This window comes from Engystomops pustulosus, unplaced genomic scaffold (genome assembly GCF_040894005.1).
Source record: "Engystomops pustulosus unplaced genomic scaffold, aEngPut4.maternal MAT_SCAFFOLD_545, whole genome shotgun sequence".
NCBI classification, from domain to species: Eukaryota; Metazoa; Chordata; class Amphibia; order Anura; family Leptodactylidae; genus Engystomops; species Engystomops pustulosus.
The window spans coordinates 36,131-43,356 of record NW_027285424.1 but is presented as its reverse complement, the minus strand read 5'-3'; positions in this window follow the sequence as shown (position 1 = coordinate 43,356).

Sequence of the window (7,226 nt, the reverse complement as noted above, 5' to 3'; positions counted from 1 at the left end):
TAGGTCCCGGGGAGGAATAATGCCCATGGAAGTAGGAGCTCACTTGGCTCTAAGTCTTCGAGAGGTATAATGCCCATGGAAGTAAGAGCTCCTACTTCCAAAGGGGCAAGTCAGCGGGAGAAGCCACTTCGCCTACCCGGCCAAGTGTCACTGTCCCCCGGCCAGACTTGGCGGCAAGTCCCGGGGAGGAATAATGCCCATGGAAGTAGGAGCTCCTACTTCCGAAGGGGCAAGTCAGCGGGAGAAGCCACTTCGCCTACCCGGCCAAGTGTCACTGTCCCCCGGCCAGACTTGGCGGCAAGTCCCGGGGAGGAATAATGCCCATGGAAGTAGGAGCTCACTTGGCTCTAAGTCTTCGAGAGGTATAATGCCCATGGAAGTAAGAGCTCCTACTTCCAAAGGGGCAAGTCAGCGGGAGAAGCCACTTCGCCTACCCGGCCAAGTGTCACTGTCCCCCGGCCAGACTTGGCGGCAAGTCCCGGGGAGGAATAATGCCCATGGAAGTAGGAGCTCCTACTTCCAAAGGGGCAAGTCAGCGGGAGCAGCCACTTGGCCTATCCGGCCAAGAGTCACTGTTCCCCGGCCACACTTGGCAGTAGGTCCCGGGGAGGAATAATGCCCATGGAAGTAGGAGCTCCTACTTCCAAAGGGGCAAGTCAGCGGGAGCAGCCACTTGGCCTATCCGTCCAAGAGTCACTGTTCCCCGGCCACACTTGGCTGTAGGTCCCGGGGAGGAATAATGCCCATGGAAGTAAGAGCTCCTACTTCCAAAGGGGCAAGTCAGCGGGAGAAGCCACTTGGCCTATCCGGCCACATGTCACTGTCCCCCGGCCACACTTGGCAGTAGGTCCCGGGGAGGAATAATGCCCATGGAAGTAGGAGCTACTACCTCCAAAGAGTGAAGACACTTGGCTCTAAGTCCACGAGAGGTATAGTGCCCATGGAAGTAAGAGCTCCTACTTCCAAAGGGTCAAGTCAGCGGGAGAAGCCACTTGGCCTATCCGGCCAAGAGTCACTGTTCCCCGGCCACACTTGGCAGTAGGTCCCGGAGAGGAATAATGCCCATGGAAGTAGGAGCTCCTACTTCCAAAGGGGCAAGTCAGCGGGAGAAGCCACTTGGCATATACGGCCAAGAGTCACTGTTCCCCGGCCACACTTGGCAGTAGGTCCCGGGGAGGAATAATGCCCATGGAAGTAGGAGCTCCTACTTCCAAAGGGGCAAGTCAGCGGGAGAAGCCACTTGGCCTATCCGGCCACATGTCACTGTCCCCCGGCCACTCTTGGCAGTAGGTCCCGGGGAGGAATAATGCCCATGGAAGTAGGAGCTCCTACTTCCAAAGGGGCAAGTCAGCGGGAGAAGCCACTTGGCCTACCCAGGCAAGAGTCACTGTTCCCCGGCCACACTTGGCAGTAGGTCCCGGGGAGGAATAATGCCCATGGAAGTAGGAGCTCCTACTTCCAAAGGGTCAAGTCAGCGGGAGAAGCCACTTGGCCTATCCGGCCAAGAGTCACTGTTCCCCGGCCACACTTGGCAGTAGGTCCCGGGGAGGAATAATGCCCATGGAAGTAGGAGCTCCTACTTCCAAAGGGGCAAGTCAGCGGGAGAAGCCACTTGGCCTATCCGAACAAGAGTCACTGTTCCCCGGCCACACTTGGCAGGAGGTCCCGGGGAGGAATAATGCCCATGGAAGTAGGAGCTACTACCTCCAAAGGGTGAAGACACTTGGCTCTAAGTCCCCGAGAGGTATAGTGCCCATGGAAGTAGGAGCTCCTACTTCCAAAGGGGCAAGTCAGCGGGAGAAGCAACTTGGCCTATCCGGCCAAGAGTCACTGTTCCCCGGCCACACTTGGCAGGAGGTCCCGGGGAGGAATAATGCCCATGGAAGTAGGAGCTCCTACTTCCAAAGGGTCAAGTCAGCGGGAGAAGCCACTTGGCCTATCCGGCCAAGAGTCACTGTTCCCCGGCCACACTTGGCAGTAGGTCCCGGGGAGGAATAATGCCCATGGAAGTAGGAGCTCCTACTTCCAAAGGGGAAAGTAAGCGGGAGAAGCCACTTGGCCTATCCGGCCAAGAGTCACTGTTCCCCGGCCACACTTGGCAGTAGGTCCCGGGGAGGAATAATGCCCATGGAAGTAGGAGCTCCTACTTCCAAAGGGGAAAGTAAGCGGGAGAAGCAACTTGGCCTATCCGGCCAAGAGTCACTGTTCCCCGGCCACACTTGGCAGTAGGTCCCGGGGAGGAATAATGCCCATGGAAGTAGGAGCTCCTACTTCCAAAGGGGCAAGTCAGCGGGAGAAGCCACTTGGCCTATCCGGCCAAGAGTCACTGTTCCCCGGCCACACTTGGCAGGAGGTCCCGGGGAGGAATAATGCCCATGGAAGTAGGAGCTCCTACTTCCAAAGGGGCAAGTCAGCGGGAGAAGCCACTTGGGCTATCCGGCCACATGTCACTGTCCCCCGGCAACACTTGGCAGTAGGTCCCGGGGAGGAATAATGCCCATGGAAGTAAGAGCTCCTACTTCCAAAGGGGCAAGTCAGCGGGAGAAGCCACTTGGCCTATCCGGCCACATGTCACTGTCCCCCGGCCACACTTGGCAGTAGGTCCCGGGGAGGAATAATGCCCATGGAAGTAAGAGCTCCTACTTCCAAAGGGGCAAGTCAGCGGGAGCAGCCACTTGGCCTATCCGGCCAAGAGTCACTGTTCCCCGGCCACACTTGGCAGTAGGTCCCGGGGAGGAATAATGCCCATGGAAGTAGGAGCTCCTACTTCCAAAGGGGCAAGTCAGCGGGAGCAGCCACTTGGCCTATCCGTCCAAGAGTCACTGTTCCCCGGCCACACTTGGCTGTAGGTCCCGGGGAGGAATAATGCCCATGGAAGTAAGAGCTCCTACTTCCAAAGGGGCAAGTCAGCGGGAGAAGCCACTTGGCCTATCCGGCCACATGTCACTGTCCCCCGGCCACACTTGGCAGTAGGTCCCGGGGAGGAATAATGCCCATGGAAGTAGGAGCTACTACCTCCAAAGGGTGAAGACACTTGGCTCTAAGTCCTCGAGAGGTATACTGCCCATGGAAGTAAGAGCTCCTACTTCCATAGGGGCAAGTCAGCGGGAGAAGCCACTTGGCCTATCCGGCCACATGTCACTGTCCCCCGGCCAAGCTTGGCTGTAGGTCCCGGGGAGGAATAATGCCCATGGAAGTAGGAGCTCCTACTTCCAAAGGGGCAAGTCAGCGGAAGAAGCCACTAGTTCTATCCGGCCAAGAGTCACTGTTCCCCGGCCACACTTGGCAGTAGGTCCCGGGGAGGAATAATGCCCATGGAAGTAGGAGCTCCTACTTCCAAAGGGGCAAGTCAGCGGGAGAAGCCACTTGGCCTACCCAGGCAAGAGTCACTGTTCCCCGGCCACACTTGGCAGTAGGTCCCGGGGAGGAATAATGCCCATGGAAGTAGGAGCTCCTACTTCCAAAGGGGCAAGTCAGCGGGAGAAGCCACTTGGCCTATCCGGCCAAGAGTCACTGTTCCCCGGCCACACTTGGCAGTAGGTCCCGGGGAGGAATAATGACCATGGAAGTAAGAGCTCCTACTTCCAAAGGGGCAAGTCAGCGGGAGAAGCCACTTGGCCTATCCGGCCAAGAGTCACTGTTCCCCGGCCACACTTGGCAGTAGGTCCCGGGGAGGAATAATGCCCATGGAAGTAAGAGCTCCTACTTCCATAGGGGCAAGTCAGCGGGAGAAGCCACTTGGCCTATCCGGCCAAGAGTCACTCTTCCCCGGCTACACTTGGCAGTAGGTCCCGGGGAGGAATAATGACCATGGAAGTAAGAGCTCCTACTTCCAAAGGGGCAAGTCAGCGGGAGAAGCCACTTGGCCTATCCGGCCAAGAGTCACTGTTCCCCGGCCACACTTGGCAGTAGGTCCCGGGGAGGAATAATGCCCATGGAAGTAAGAGCTCCTACTTCCAAAGGGGCAAGTCAGCGGGAGAAGCCACTTGGCCTATCCGGCCAAGAGTCACTGTTCCCCGGCCACACTTGGCAGTAGGTCCCGGGGAGGAATAATGCCCATGGAAGTAGGAGCTCCTACTTCCAAAGGGGCAAGTCAGCGGGAGAAGCCACTTGGCCTATCCGGCAAAGAGTCACTGTTCCCCGGCTACACTTGGCAGTAGGTCCCGGGGAGGAATAATGACCATGGAAGTAAGAGCTCCTACTTCCAAAGGGGCAAGTCAGCGGGAGAAGCCACTTGGCCTATCCGGCCAAGAGTCACTGTTCCCCGGCCACACTTGGCAGTAGGTCCCGGGGAGGAATAATGCCCATGGAAGTAAGAGCTCCTACTTCCAAAGGGGCAAGTCAGCGGGAGAAGCCACTTGGCCTATCCGGCCAAGAGTCACTGTTCCCCGGCCACACTTGGCAGTAGGTCCCGGGGAGGAATAATGCCCATGGAAGTAGGAGCTCCTACTTCCAAAGGGGCAAGTCAGCGGGAGAAGCCACTTGGCCTATCCGGCCAGGAGTCACTGTTCCCCGGCCACTCTTGGCTGTAGGTCCCGGGGAGGAATAATGCCCATGGAAGTAAGAGCTCCTACTTCCAAAGGGGCAAGTCAGCGGGAGAAGCCACTTGGCCTATCCGGCCACATGTCACTGTCCCCCGGCCACACTTGGCAGTAGGTCCCGGGGAGGAATAATGCCCATGGAAGTAGGAGCTACTACCTCCAAAGGGTGAAGACACTTGGCTCTAAGTCCTCGAGAGGTATACTGCCCATGGAAGTAAGAGCTCCTACTTCCATAGGGGCAAGTCAGCGGGAGAAGCCACTTGGCCTATCCGGCCACATGTCACTGTCCCCCGGCCAAGCTTGGCTGTAGGTCCCGGGGAGGAATAATGCCCATGGAAGTAGGAGCTCCTACTTCCAAAGGGGCAAGTCAGCGGAAGAAGCCACTAGTTCTATCCGGCCAAGAGTCACTGTTCCCCGGCCACACTTGGCAGTAGGTCCCGGGGAGGAATAATGCCCATGGAAGTAGGAGCTCCTACTTCCAAAGGGGCAAGTCAGCGGGAGAAGCCACTTGGCCTACCCAGGCAAGAGTCACTGTTCCCCGGCCACACTTGGCAGTAGGTCCCGGGGAGGAATAATGCCCATGGAAGTAGGAGCTCCTACTTCCAAAGGGGCAAGTCAGCGGGAGAAGCCACTTGGCCTATCCGGCCAAGAGTCACTGTTCCCCGGCCACACTTGGCAGTAGGTCCCGGGGAGGAATAATGACCATGGAAGTAAGAGCTCCTACTTCCAAAGGGGCAAGTCAGCGGGAGAAGCCACTTGGCCTATCCGGCCAAGAGTCACTGTTCCCCGGCCACACTTGGCAGTAGGTCCCGGGGAGGAATAATGCCCATGGAAGTAAGAGCTCCTACTTCCATAGGGGCAAGTCAGCGGGAGAAGCCACTTGGCCTATCCGGCCAAGAGTCACTCTTCCCCGGCTACACTTGGCAGTAGGTCCCGGGGAGGAATAATGACCATGGAAGTAAGAGCTCCTACTTCCAAAGGGGCAAGTCAGCGGGAGAAGCCACTTGGCCTACCCGGCCAAGAGTCACTGTTCCCCGGCCACACTTGGCAGTAGGTCCCGGGGAGGAATAATGCCCATGGAAGTAAGAGCTCCTACTTCCAAAGGGGCAAGTCAGCGGGAGAAGCCACTTGGCCTATCCGGCCAAGAGTCACTGTTCCCCGGCCACACTTGGCAGTAGGTCCCGGGGAGGAATAATGCCCATGGAAGTAGGAGCTCCTACTTCCAAAGGGGCAAGTCAGCGGGAGAAGCCACTTGGCCTATCCGGCAAAGAGTCACTGTTCCCCGGCTACACTTGGCAGTAGGTCCCGGGGAGGAATAATGACCATGGAAGTAAGAGCTCCTACTTCCAAAGGGGCAAGTCAGCGGGAGAAGCCACTTGGCCTATCCGGCCAAGAGTCACTGTTCCCCGGCCACACTTGGCAGTAGGTCCCGGGGAGGAATAATGCCCATGGAAGTAAGAGCTCCTACTTCCAAAGGGGCAAGTCAGCGGGAGAAGCCACTTGGCCTATCCGGCCAAGAGTCACTGTTCCCCGGCCACACTTGGCAGTAGGTCCCGGGGAGGAATAATGCCCATGGAAGTAGGAGCTCCTACTTCCAAAGGGGCAAGTCAGCGGGAGAAGCCACTTGGCCTATCCGGCCAGGAGTCACTGTTCCCCGGCCACTCTTGGCTGTAGGTCCCGGGGAGGAATAATGCCCATGGAAGTAGGAGCTACTACCTCCAAAGGGGCAAGTCAGCGGGAGAAGCCACTTGGCCTATCCGGCCAAGAGTCACTGTTCCCCGGCCACACTTGGCAGTATGTCCCGGGGAGGAATAATGCCCATGGAAGTAGGAGCTACTACCTCCAAAGGGTGAAGACACTTGGCTCTAAGTCCCCGAGAGGTATACTGCCCATGGAAGTAAGAGCTCCTACTTCCATAGGGGCAAGTCAGCGGGAGAAGCCACTTGGCCTAACCGGCCAAGAGTCACTGTTCCCCGGCCACACTTGGCCGTAGGTCCCGGGGAGGAATAATGCCCATGGAAGTAGGAGCTCCTACTTCCAAAGGGGCAAGTCAGCGGGAGAAGCCACTCGGCCTATCCGGCCAAGAGTCACTGTTCCCCGGCCACACTTGGCAGTAGGTCCCGGGGAGGAATAATGCCCATGGAAGTAGGAGCTACTACTTCCAAAGGGGCAAGTCAGCGGGAGAAGCCACTTGGCCTATCCGGCCACATGTCACTGTTCCCCGGCCACACTTGGCAGTAGGTCCCGGGGAGGAATAATGCCCATGGAAGTAGGAGCTCCTACTTCCAAAGGGGCAAGTCAGCGGGAGAAGCCACTTGGCCTATCCGGCCAAGAGTCACTGTTCCCCGGCCACACTTGGCAGTAGGTCCCGGGGAGGAATAATGCCCATGGAAGTAGGAGCTCCTACTTCCAAAGGGGCAAGTCAGCGGGAGAAGCCACTAGTTCTATCCGGCCAAGAGTCACTGTTCCCCGGCCACACTTGGCAGTAGGTCCCGGGGAGGAATAATGCCCATGGAAGTAGGAGCTCACTTGGCTCTAAGTCTTCGAGAGGTATAATGCCCATGGAAGTAAGAGCTCCTACTTCCAAAGGGGCAAGTCAGCGGGAGAAGCCACTTCGCCTACCCGGCCAAGTGTCACTGTCCCCCGGCCAGACTTGGCGGCAAGTCCCGGGGAGGAATAATGCCC